Source organism: Amphiura filiformis, chromosome 9 (genome assembly GCF_039555335.1).
Source record: "Amphiura filiformis chromosome 9, Afil_fr2py, whole genome shotgun sequence".
NCBI lineage: Eukaryota > Metazoa > Echinodermata > Ophiuroidea > Amphilepidida > Amphiuridae > Amphiura > Amphiura filiformis.
Genome location: NC_092636.1, coordinates 57,089,208 through 57,103,522, shown reverse-complemented (window position 1 = coordinate 57,103,522; position 14,315 = coordinate 57,089,208). Strand labels below are relative to the sequence as shown.

General features: G+C 34.7%; 1 protein-coding gene across 2 annotated transcripts in view; it reads right to left on the bottom strand.

Moving 5' to 3' along the window:
- LOC140161217 (uncharacterized) overlaps positions 1-14,315 on the bottom strand; it is a 194,576-nt gene that overhangs the window by 54,643 nt on the left and 125,618 nt on the right. The window lies entirely within an intron of this gene.

The window sequence follows — 14,315 nt, the reverse complement described above, 5'->3', positions numbered from 1 at the left end:
TTTGACTTTTCAAAAGAAAGCAATTTTCTACCTGATTTGGTAGAACCCCATTTTGTATGCATGCATGTTTCCAACTATATGACATTACCCATTCATCCACTATCAAATTCCGTCTCCTTATTAAATCAAAATTACCTCATTTCAAAGAACAACGACCCGTAACGTGTGTTGTCAACCCCATTCACTGAACTTTGGTGAAATAGTGTAATACTTTACATGTGCAATATCCTAGACGAAGTACTGAGTCGAGTTTCCACGCACTTTGAAAATCTAATTAGCAACATACGGCAATTTTGTTGGACCCTGTAGACCGTACGTTGCATGGAAATGCTTAAATCTCAGGGGTTATTTGTTATGGCCCGGATCTGTTGAAGGAGCTGACATGAATTTTTATTTGCAATCCCCATGGTGCGTTTTTCCTCTCTTTTTTCTACACCTGATTTGACTTACTTTATTGTATGGTGATGAGATTTGAAGTCAAAACAAGTATTGCGACAGTCGACCCAGTGGGACACGTGAAAGAAGAAAGAGTAGAAGCGAATACTGTGGTGAGACAGTCATGTTGTTGGAAGGGTTTTTTGACGAAATTAAATATTGGGAAGATAATTTGTTTATCGCAAACACGCATTTCGTGAAGTATAGTCATGATAGTGTAGAAGTTACACAAGAACAATTACTATTCTACTATAGTCACATGGTCTGGTTTTGATCTAAATATATCGCGAGTAGTAGCCATTGTAATGCTCTTACACACAACACTTAATTAATGTTAGTTTCCCGGGCTAGTTTCAGAAGTAGAAACAATGCCGCGATCAGCAGAAGGTATAATCATGTTATCTATAGCAACACGAGAAGCCCAACAGCTACTTCATCAGCTTAAGCTTATATAAACTTCACCAATTACAGTATACCTGTAGACTACTTCAACAATGCCAACATCAGGAGTAGATAGCAACATTGTCAATATTATCATGATAATTCCATGATCAACAAATAAAAAAAGAAAAGAAGCACACAGATTTTCATCATTTGTTCTATATAATATAAATAATCGTAACGGATTCATACTACTTTTACTCACCAAAAGGCTATATAGAAACATCTACAGCAACACGAGAAGCCGCATGAAGTAACAGCAACATATTAGGGTCTAAAACAACAGTATTAATCTGTAGGGTACTTAATTATGTTTCTACGCACTACTTAATCAAATTCCATAATGCCACCAGTGGATTTCAACAGCATCTTACGGCTTTGTATAGAGATCATGTGATAAAGATTCAAGAAACTGATAAAATAACATTGTTTGTTTTACCTATATCGCTGATCTTCCCTGAGTGGGTTTTCATGACCTTATACGACGACGAATTCCAAACGTGCTGATGCAAATTAAGTCCTCAATGTGCAAATACATAAACACGCCCCAAGCAGGTTGGTTATCAACAACGTCACATAGCCCCATGTTCCTTTAAGCCTAATTTAAGTTCACTGTTGATATAGGGCGCCTGTAAAAACACCGTGAATTCGACAACCTTACACAGATCTGTAAAGTATACTTTACCTACGTATTAAGATCTTACAGGGTTATGCGCAAACATGAGACAAGTTAGTACGTACTAATGGAATCTAAATTGCACCTTTTCTGCATACTTAACAAATTTCGATTTTGTTTCAGTAAAAGTTAGCTTACACCTGTTAAAACACGCGTATTTTGATCGCTAAGAGTGTAGATAAACTTCTGATAAATCTATAGAAATTGAAGAGGTTATCTTGTGAAGTTATGTGTCACATAGCACCATATACGTGAGCTATAGTTTATTAAACGCATTCAAAGAGAGTATAGATGTTGTCTATGCAGTGTCACGACACCTAGGATATAATCTCTTCCTTAATATTATCATTTACTATATTCCAGTACGTGCTTACATTTCTGTTCACATTCCTTATCAGCTCAAGATAAGTCAGCTCATGCTCTGGCGTATACTTTTGTTTATGTAATTCTGATTGTTCATTAATGCAAGGAATAATGGCATGCACGATTCAAAGAATTAATTGATTAATTGATTAAAATAATCAATGAAATTTTCGGAATTTGAACCCAATATGCGTATTTTGGACATTTTGGGCATGAGGAGAAATGTCAGGGAAATATGATCGTCTATGAAATTAATAAAAATTTTAAGATATAATTGAGCAAATATAAAACAATTTTTTCTTAAAAATGTAAAAATTAGTAGGTTACAATACTCAATGGTTTAAATGAATCATAAGTTCGTCATTATTTTTCTTGGTAAAGAGAACAACGGCATATTTAATTCATTTTAGATGCACTGATTTATCTATCGAGAGAGAATGGAAAGGCATTGAGAGTAAATGTGTCAATTATGTTCAGCATTGTATTAAACACATATTCATGATCACACTTGCTTACCAAAACTAATTGCAACGATATTCATGCTCAAAGGAACAACTACGTGATTATTAACCACAGTATAACCTTTGCAATGTGCTTGAGCCAGGCCTCCTTCAGAGCTGGTCAAGTTTAGATGCAACTAATTCATCTATCAACATAGAATGTGTTGATATTAAATGTGGCCACGTTCAATATCGTACGAAATGGACATTCATCGCACTTTTTGCCAACAAAATTTCTACTGTGGTAGACATGTCATAACATACATGTAGTGAAAGCTTTGTCACTATGTTGCATAAACTGGGCTTTAATAACTCATATTACCAACGCATAATAAAAACAGATCATCCTTTACCATATTGCATTACCATTGCCATGATAGGAATTCGGGGATAGGATGGGAACAATACCTATGTAACCTATAGGCTTATATAGGGCACAAAATTCAAGGTCAACTTGACAAATAGGCGAAAAATCACCCGACGATCCCCAATATGACGCACCCATGGTGGGTTTTGTTGGTATGTACTGGGGTGTGTGAGGGTGGATGTTGGGCGGGTGATATGCGCAACGCACCCGCGGTGGGAGGGGTGTATGGGTGTGGGGTGGGGGTGTGTGTGTGTGGAGTTTGTTTGTCGGGGTGTGTGCGGATGGAAGAGTATATGATATTCAATTGTAAGACGTGGTAAGACTACATTACCCGTATTGTTAATTGCAGCAGTGCGTTTAGGTAATACAGTAAAACAGTTTCGTTTATAAACTTGTTTGTTCTCCCATGGTTCTACAGACTATATCAAAATGATTGGTACCCATCAGTTTGCAGTGATAATGGACAAGACTGCCGCATCAAAATACAATATAAGATCTACCAATTGTTGTTCGATTAATGTAATAAAATGTTATAAATTCTGGCCATTCCTAGAGGGTCGTGTGTTACAAGAAAAAGAAGCGGGCTTTTCATAAACACCTGTGGGTACCAATCATTTTGATACAGCCTGTACATGCTATACATAATATTGGTCGGTATAACAAACACATAATTGAGGACTACCATAGTAGACCTTGGTACATGACCCAAATAAATAATCTATTTCCCCAATTACATTCTGACAACATCATATGATAATGTTCTACACGATTACAGATCCGCACAACATGCATGACATACATACAAATACATGTAAATCTATAACATAGTGCATTGAATAAAATGATCAAATGAAATTTGCGTTTAGGCAAATCAACATACGTCTGCGCTAAGACATAATAATTCCCGTGGGTGTAACATTTGTTAAGCTATGAGGCGTAGATATTTAGAGTGCTCATCTGCTGATCTAGATATTGACCTAATTTTTATCTAATTTATTAAAATTTTACCCGATTTTCCCTTATCTATTATGTGACACAATTACGCCATAACAAACAGCTTCCAAACCTATGTAAAGAACGTCTAGTTTATTATTTATTCAATGAAATAATGTATTTGCCACAGATTTCATATCAAACAATATGCAAGCAACTATGTTATCAATTTGCATTAGAGAAAATTCAGTCATTTCTGTATTACTCTATTCATTTAATATGTCAGTATTGAAATAGCTATTTTTAGCAATTGCCTAGCCACATGTTAACACGTCAACAGCATGATTCAGATTCAGAGAGAGGTAAACTTCATATTGTCGGCATATTATCAATATCACTGTTAGCAGTAGTTAACTATAATAATGTAATAACAGGAATGTTATGCCCAAATCGTCATCAATATCAAGGCTTGGACAAGACAAATGATTTATATTGTCGTGTCAATTGGTATGCACTTCACAAAAATTCGCAAAACTTTGCAGCCGCATAAAAACCTGCAAATGAAATATCAATATACATTTAATTTAACCTATTTAATCTAATAGTATTATTCAATAAGTGAAAACGTGATTACTTGCTTTACATTAATATCATAACATGTATAACTAGCCGGGCTGACATTTTAAAAGCGAAATTGTAACATTTAAAAACATCCTCCTAATCACGAACACTAACACTAATATAAATTGAGTCAACAAAATTGCACGAACTGTCCTAAGTAAACTGTAATCATAACGATGCTCATAAAATACACCATAAGATCCAACTGGACTCGCGTGTGTCGACATGAGTTATTCTACCAGAAATAATGAACAACGGCTAATGTAAATGTTGACTAATTAATTCTAAACAATGAGACAGCCATTGATGGATGGTTGTCCTGCTGCAACTGAAACCTCAAGTCTTCACTGCCATTAGATGTCATTCGCCAACAAAGGACATCTGTACCAAAGTTGCAAAAGTTCAAAGACAATCACTTTGTATAGTTTGATCAGATTGTAATCGGCGGGCCTTATAACATCGCGGATTAATATCAATATATTCTTTTGATAATTGTCTGGAAACATCTCGCCAGAAGCATCACAAGTTATTCATTGAAGTTCTATACTTTGTCTACTTTCTTTACCACACAAATATAGATCATACATGTCAACTATATCACTCTTAACGCCGGTACTACTTTTCGGCGTAGTGGTAAAAGCCCACGGTAAAAGCCTAACAATTCCCGCCGAATACGAGCTGGTCAAAGTATAATGTTTTTACACAGTATCTCCTATTTAATTCCATTTCACATGTGGCTCTGAAAAGAGCCGTCGAGGGATTTCCATAAAGACAGTCTGTTCAATTGCTACCCTGTTCTCCATATTCACGATACTATATTATGTAAATGGTTTAACCAATAGGGCTACATCATATTCATCTCCCAACTCGTTGTAAAAATGCTTTTCAGCAGCGACCATAAAGGCAATCTATTCAAATGTTGCCCTGTTCTTCATCTTTAATATAACATACGTACGCTATAAATGATATGATATGCATGTCCCACGTCATTATAAAATGCTTTCCAAAAGCGACTGTCTTTAGACCTGACCTTTTTTTAAACAAATTTGCGTTAAGAAAAAACACCCGCTACATAAATTATGTTGCATCATCACCACGACCCTACCTGTTCCTGACCCACCAAGGGTATTCCGATTTGAGATACAATCGACATATATACTGCGCCAATAAAGTATCCTTTATACACTTGGAAACATAATCACAATTTCCAAACTGAACAATATTGGGGTATATTTGTTTTTTTACTAGATGCACTATCTAATCCTGCACATTATGACACCACATTGAATCCAGTGTGACTTCAAGAATCAAAGTTACAAGCATTTGATTAAACGAAGGTCCAGTTTTAAAAGTGACAAACTGACCTATTCAAAACTTCACAGACTAGACATCTGGTGTGAGAGTGGTGAATGGCTAATTTATGCGTTTGGCTTTAATTTAAAACAAAAGGAACAAAATAAAACTGAAACAAAAGAACTGTTAAATTAAATAAAAGTTATGAAAAGTACAGAGAAGTAAAAACTGAAATAACAACTGCTTTAAATAACGCTTTATTGAAGAAACTGTGTTGTCTCTTTGTTTCGCTTGTTGGAATCTTTTTGCGCCTTGTATAGGCCAGTTTGTCACTTTCAAAACGGGATCTTCGTCTATTCAATTGCTTGTAACTTTACTTCTTGAGGTCACATTGGATTCAATGTGGTGTCATAATGTGCAGGATTAGATAGTGCATCTATTAAAAAAACAAATTTACACCAATATTGTTCAGTTTTGACATTGTGATTATTTTTCCAAGTGTAAGGATACTTTATTGGCGCAGTATATGTATTCTCTGTTTGATTACTTTCCAAATACACAACATATGGACATGATGGCCATAATGAAACGTTATTTGCATGTTCTTACATAAGGAGAACCAACGCTAGATTTCAACACCCCTTTCTTTGCAAGGGAGCCAGGCAACTGACAAATTATGGGGCTTATTTATTTCCTGACATTGTATTGTTGAACACATATCCTTGTGTTCATTTTGCTCATCATATTTTATTTATTTCCAAACATTTGCTGATGCAAAAACAGAAGCCAAAGTATGTGATCGTCACAGAAACACAATGTAATACCGCAGTGTACACACAATGTTAATTCAGCAATTGTTCTATCTACAGCATTTCCCTTTCCTGCCTCTTTTCTCATCCCAGTCATCATTATTACTCTCATCTTTCCATCTGATTGATAATAATATAATACTGTAATACATTGTACATCGACAAACCCAACACATGGTTTAATCTGTATCATTCATCTGTGTCCGTCACCATATTTCTGCTAGACTCATAAGAGATCTGCGACCTTTAATTTTAATTTTCCGAACGAAGGCCACATGAACGCACTTTGTACATGACTTTCATGCCTGCTATGTTAAAAATAATCTAAAACTCGAAGCCTTTGATTTTTCAAGAACAAATTTAGAAATCTACTTGAAATATACATTTGAAATAAGTGTGCTAATGGATTCATCGATTACTGACTATGTTAAGGTCTATAAATATGTTGAAATTTAAGGATTTGGTAATATTTTATACAAAGTTGTTTTCATAATTGAACCAACGTTTGGTAAATTGCTTTATAGCTGTGTGGTTTAGTTGAAATACCTAATTTAGTTGTAGTTTCTTATTTTACATTTTGTTATCCTATTAAGGTTAGCAACTATTTTAAAATGTTGCGATTTGGTAGTTCACAGCATCTTGCGAATGGTAGTGAGCTTTATCTGTGCTTGTCAGCTTACGAAAAATCTGTTAGACACTACCGTATTGTATTGCCTATACAGGCTTACGACATTTCGTAACTTCTGTTAACAAACACTCGTCACGATAAACAGAGATTTTAAACAAGTTCTCTCAACAAAATGTTTGACTTACTTGTCACGTTATACCAAGTTGATTTAAATTAAAATCTAGTCAACTGGACTTACTATTTATTGACTGGCGACGTTTCACATCCCATCCTGGATGCTTCCTCAAGCCGCCGAAAAATCAGACGGCTTGAGGAAGCATCCAGGATAGGATGGGAAACGTCGCCAGTCAATAAATAGTAAGTCCAGTTGACTAAATTTTAATTTTAATCAACTTGATATTTTATATACCTGGATGACTGAGAATATGCACAAAAAATATCTCGTCACGTTATGCATACTTATATAGTATTTGCGACTTACTATGATGAAATCACACATTTGAGCCAAACCAGTGTATCCGACAGTCTTATCACATTCCAGAGCTACGAGGAAGATAATGTTATTAATGATGAGACATGACAAAAGACTCGACAACACACCGTAGTTTAGGTGTCGACTCCTTCGGCCCGCGGCTTCTCGACCAATGTGAACCAACTCATGGTCATCCCATTACATATAATAGATCGCCACTTAATGTTGTTTTAAAAGATAATATCAATATTAAGATATCTAACATTTCTGGCAAATTCGGTCTTTTGACAAATACATCGTACAATTTGTATTATCTGTCATCAAACAGAAATTACAAGTCAGTGGGTATACCTAAAATCATGCGTAACTCACTAATTCAATATCCGTATCATCTGAAATTTTGGAAGTAATATTTTGCGGATATCTATTAGAATCACGAAATGCTCCTTTAACTAACACAGCTCTGAAGAAAAATAATTGATGTTAATTAATACGCACACGAGTTTCAAAATCGACTTAAATGTTAAATACATTCTCTACTTGCGAAACAAAATAGGCTTCTGCTTTCAGTTAAAGGTAGACGAGGTATTGTTGGTCGAAGCAACCTAAAAATTGATTTTCATTATCTAGGTCAATATATTGTTGAAAAACAACACCTTGATGTTTTGCAAAAGTTCATTCTACAAATCCTATACTTTGCAAACTTGCTTAATTTATTGTTATAAATGAGTTATGTACGTTTTACAAAAGTGTTGTTGTTTCATCCCTCTTTACAACGTAACTAAAGAACCGCAGCACCTATAAAAGTGATATCTGTGATATTTTCATTCTTCTACACACTCGCTATGAATTGAGCAATGCACTTTTTGCCAAAGCTCACTACGATTCGTAAGATGCTGTGAACTACCAAATCACAACAGTTTAAAATAATTAATAACCTTAATAATGTCCAATTGAAGTGAAGAAACAATGTAATATACATTGTATTATAGTTTCAATTTCACATGTAATGGTCTGATAGGTGGAGACTATACTCAATCGGCATTCAATAACAGATTTTGTTATCTACTGATGATAGCATCGAAATTCAGCAGGGAGAATGGAGGTGGAAAACACTTTTCAGAATTACTTGAGTGGTGTAATGTATCTTTCAATGCTTCAAGAGATGGGGGATTAAGTTTCGGTCCACTTGTTCTATCAGATTTGAATTTTGTCGATTAACCGCCCATATGAACAATTTGACATCAATGTATTTATCGAGCGTGTTCAAAGCAATGTTCTGGATACGGGTTTGTTTATACTGTATAATGTCTTACATTCAAGAAGAAATATTACGTAAATGTTGTAACTAAAAGTAATGATTAAATGATGATAGAAATTTCAACGGTTTGACTTATCAAAAGAAAGCAATTTTCTACCTGATTTGGTAGAACCCCATTTTGTATGCATGCATGTTTCCAACTATATAACATTACCCATTCATCCACTATCAAATTCCGTCTCCTTATTAAATCAAAATTACCTCATTTCAAAGAACAACGACCCGTAACGTGTGTTGTCAACCCCATTCACTGAACTTTGGTGAAATAGTGTAATACTTTACGTGTGCAATATCCTAGACGAAGTACTGAGTCGAGTTTCCACGCACTTTGAAAATCTAATTAGCAACATACGGCAATTATGTTGGACCCTGTAGACCATACGTTGCATGGAAATGCTTAAATCTCAGGGGTTATTTGCCCGGATCTGTTGAAGAAGCTGACATGAATTTTTATTTGCAATTCCCATGGTCCGTTTTTTCTCTTTTTTCCACACCTGATTTGACTTACTTTATTGTATGGTGATGAGATTTGAAGTCAAAACAAGTATTGCGACAGTCGACCCAGTGGGACACGTGAAAGAAGAAAGAGTTGAATGGTATGCTGCGGTGAGAGTTATGTTGTTGGAAATTTTCTTGACGAAATTAAATTTTGGGAAGGTAATTTGCTTAGAGCATAAATGCACTTCGTGATAGAGGTGGTTCATGTAATTCTGCCATAGTCACATGGTCTGATTTCTAAATATGTCACGAATATTATCTATTTTAATTAACTTATGTTTTTATACACAATTACTTCATCAATGCCAGTATCAGAAGTAGATAGCTACTTTTACAATACTACGATCACGAACAGCCACAGAAACATTAGCTACAGCAACACGAGAAGTACCAGTAACATACAGTATTAGGGTCTACAATAACATTATGTTTCTATTCACTACTTAATCAAATTTCATAATGAAATTTTCAATAGCATCTTACAGGAATGGTATAGAGATCACGTGATAATAATTTAAGAATCTCATAAGATAAAACTGTCTTTGTTTCTCAAATCGCTGATCTTCCTTGAGTGGGTTTTCATGACCTTGTTGGAAGAAGAATTCCAAACGTCCTCAATGTGCAAATACATAAACATGCCCCAAGCAGATTTGTTATCAACAACGTCATATAGCCCCAAGTCTAATTTAAGTTCATTTTTGATATAGGGCGCCTGTAAAAACACCGTGAATTCGACAACCTTACACAGATCTGTAAAGTATTTTTTACCTACACGTAAAAGATCTGAGAGTGTTATGTGCAAACATTAGACAAGTTTATATGTAATAATGGAATCTAAATTGCTCCAGTAAAATTTATCTTACACCTGTTAAAACACGAGCATTTTGATCGCCAAGAAGCATGAGAATGTAGATAAACTTCTGATAAATCTATAGAAATTGAAGAGGTTATCATAGGGAGTTATGTGTCACATAGCACCATATACGTGAGCTATAGTTTATTAAACGCATTCAAAGAGAGCATAGATGTTGTCTATGCAGTGTCACGACACCTAGGATATAATCTCTTCCTTAATATTATCATTTACTATATCTTCAGTACGTGCTTACAATTCTGTTCCCACTTAAATGTAATCATGGATGAGTATGAGCCGACTTATCTATACTATAAGCACGTCAGGAAAGACTGGCGTATCCTGTCTTTCGTTTATACTTGTAATTTCGACATCAAACTATTTCAAAATTGTACTTTTAAATCCAGTATTCGTATTTTGAAATTGTGAGCATTTAACACAATTAACTTTCGGATTAATTGTTTTAAGAAAATTATTCTAATAAATTTTACATTTGATTGAGCAAATTTGACACTATTTGTTCAACAATCTTCTCTTAAGAATTCATAAATTATTAGGTTACAACAGGATATTTGAGAAGAAAGGAAAAAGTTTACTACTTGTTTAAACTACATGTATCATCTATTTTGAATAGGTAGAAATACACATTGTTCTTTGTACTAGACATGTTGCTCAAGAGAGCAACATATTGGTGTTAATCTGTTTAGCCTTTGCAATTTGTTATATATTGAGCCACTCAATCTCTTTCAGATTTTACCAATGTTGGATGCAACTGATTGATCTATCGAGAGAGCGAATGAGAAAGAATTAAAGGTAAATGTGATCACGTTCAGCATTGTATTAAACACGTATTCCTGATCGTACTTTCTTACAAAAACCAATTGCAACGATACTCTTTGTCAAAGGAGCAACAACTTGATAATGAACCATTGTATAGCCTTTGCAATGTGCTTGAGCTAGGCCTCTTTCAGATCTTTTCAGATCAGTTTTGGATGCAACTAATTCATCTATGAAGAAAATAGAGAATGCATTGATATTAAATGTGGCCACTTTCAATATCGAAAAAAGGTGCATTCATTGCACTTTCCTAACAAGAAAACCAATCACAGCGATACTCTTCTTCTATAGTAGCCATGCCATAATATACTGGTAGTGAAAGGTCTGTCACTATGTGGCATAAACCGCGGCTTAAATAACTCATATTACCAACACTGAACGAAAACAGATCATCCTTTATCATATTGCATTACCATTGCCATGATAGGAATTCGGGGACAGGATTTGCACAATGGGTTTAGTATTCTACTATGGGTTAAGTACTCCGCTGTAGGGGTTTAGACGGGTTACTTTTCGACATTCGTATACCTTACGGAGCAATACGTATGTATATACCTTATAGACTTTAGGGCAAAAACTTGTAATTTGAGGTCAACTTGATAATATAGAGGTAGTGATATACAATGATATTGCAAGAAGTGGTTAGACTACATTATACATTATTCGTTCTAATGCATGAATGTTGGTATTTATATATCCCGGTGTAGGTACGTGTGCGGTTCGGGTGAACGGTGGTATGATAAGTTCAGTTTTTATCCAATATCTCGTATTTAAATCATACCACTGATGGCTCTGGTCTTTCCATAAAGGAAGTCTATTCAAATGTTACCCTGCTCTTCACCTAATTAACAATATTCTGTAAGCGCCCTGCTCTTCACCTAATTAACAATATTCTGTAAACGGTCTAGCCAATGATATTCGTGGCCCATAATCATTATAAAATGCTTGCAAGAAGCGATTTCTCTAGAACTAACATCTTTTCTTTAACTGCGTCAAAAACAAATCCAAAGAATCTGCCTGATCGCGTTTCATGATTGCATTGTTACATTCCTTACCCACCAGAGGTACAGGTTTGAGATACAATCGACATCTGTGTATGCTCTGTATGATTACTTTCCAGCATATAACTCATGAACATGGTGAAACATTATTTGCATGTTCTTGTATAACGAGATCCAAAGCTAGAATTCAATACCCCATTCTTTACATGGGGCCAGCAAACTGACAGTTCCACTGACAATATCATTTCCGTTGTTCTGTACCAGGAATGGTGACGACCCAAAAAATGAGAATCGGTTTGTTTCTTCATTTATAACAGTAACCGTATTCAACATCACACAAGTATGTAAGTTTTTGATATTACTTCGTATTGTTAGTCATCTATGTGACATTGGCTGACATTGAATGATTAGGTCAACGGCACAACAGTGCCAAATTAGCGGGAATCTCATGGTAAAATAAATATGATTGTGATGTTAATATACTTCAAACAAATAATAGTGCAAACGCTCACAAAGTTATGAGACCAAATTCCTTCAAAAGGCAGTATTTGTATACAAAACATGATGTGTGTTTGTTTATGAGACAGGTGTTTCCGAATATCAAAAAATACAATTATGTGCTTTTTGGGGGTTTTTTTTGTCAGTATTAAAGCGGATTCTTACTTCAAGAACAGCCATAGCCATTTTAAAACATTTGATGTAGGTGGAAATTGTTCAGCGTCGTCTTGTGTGTATTATTATTATTACGGTTTTTAAATTCGCGGTTCAAGTGTATACAGGGTATAAGTAATTCATATTGTTATATTGCGGTTATTGAATAAAGTATTCATAGGAAATAGAACCCTCACTGATATAATTTAGATAATTATACAGATGCATTAATACTACAATCTGGACTGCTTACGATCGACCGACGACCAATACGGATTCCTAAATATATCCAGGATGTCTATGTACATTTTTATCAAAGTTATTAACCTACGTTGTTGTTGTTTATCGTGATAGAAACACCGTGTTCCCCCAGTGAGGTAGACTAATCTGCAACTTCTGGATTCGTCTTCCACTCTGGGTCTTAGGGGTATATTTTGTATACTAATAATATTTCATATCCATGTCTATGTACATTTTATCAAAGTTATTAACCTACGTTTAACGGAAGGTGTTGTTTTTTATCGTGATAGAAACACTGTGTATCAGTAATTTACAACTTCTGTATTCGTTTTCCACTCAGGGGTATATTTTGTATTCTAATAATATTTCATGGGTTGAATATCGAGGATGTGAATCTTGAATTTCGAATTGCTGATTAATATCATATTAATTTAATTTAATTTAATCCGTATCAAAATAAACCCAACAAAAGAAGGGGCCTGCTACTTGTTCTAGAAGCTAAATATTATAATGTTGAACAAATTTCCCTCTGTTAATTTTGTCAACAAATATCTTATTCGTTTACAAACATTTGCAAAGATGAACAAACAAAAGCCAAATAAATGATCGTCACACGAACACAATGTAATACCGCAGTATATACATAATGCTACTTCAGCAATTGTTCTGTCTACAGCATTTCCCTTTCCTGCCTCTTTTCTCATCCCAGTCATCATTATTACTCTCATCTTTCCATCTGATTGATAATAACATATTCTGTTGCCTCTCTACTGTAATCAATTGTACATGGACAATCCCGACACATGGCATAATCCACATCACTCACCTGCGCCCATCACTTGTATTTCTGCTTATAGCCTTATGAGAGATGTATATATTGTGACTTTTATGTGTTCGCAGACGTAGCCCACATGAGGGCACATTACATGTTATGTTAAAATAATTTACAAATTTCGAAAGCGTTTAATTTTCAAGACCAAAATTAAGAAATCTATTTGAAATATGCATTTGAAAGCAATAAGTGTGCCAATCGATTCATTGATTAAAGCTGAAGTTAAGGGAGCTAAATATGTTGAGTTGAATGCCTTTAATAACCACGTGGAAAGCCTTAGAGATACGTTAGTCCGATATAAAGGATATTACATTTTCTGCTCATTAGTTAACGTCTTGACGATGACTTGCAATGTCGCGTCTTAAATACACTGTTAAAACGCTTTGTATTTTTTACCCAGGATGTTCAGTTAAAAACAACCTTGAACTATCTGGGTAAAAAACATTCCACTTAAAATAATTCAAAATATTTTACACAAAGCTGTTTTCATAATTAAACCAATGTTGTGTAAAATGACACCAACTTTGAACCAGTGGTTTGATTG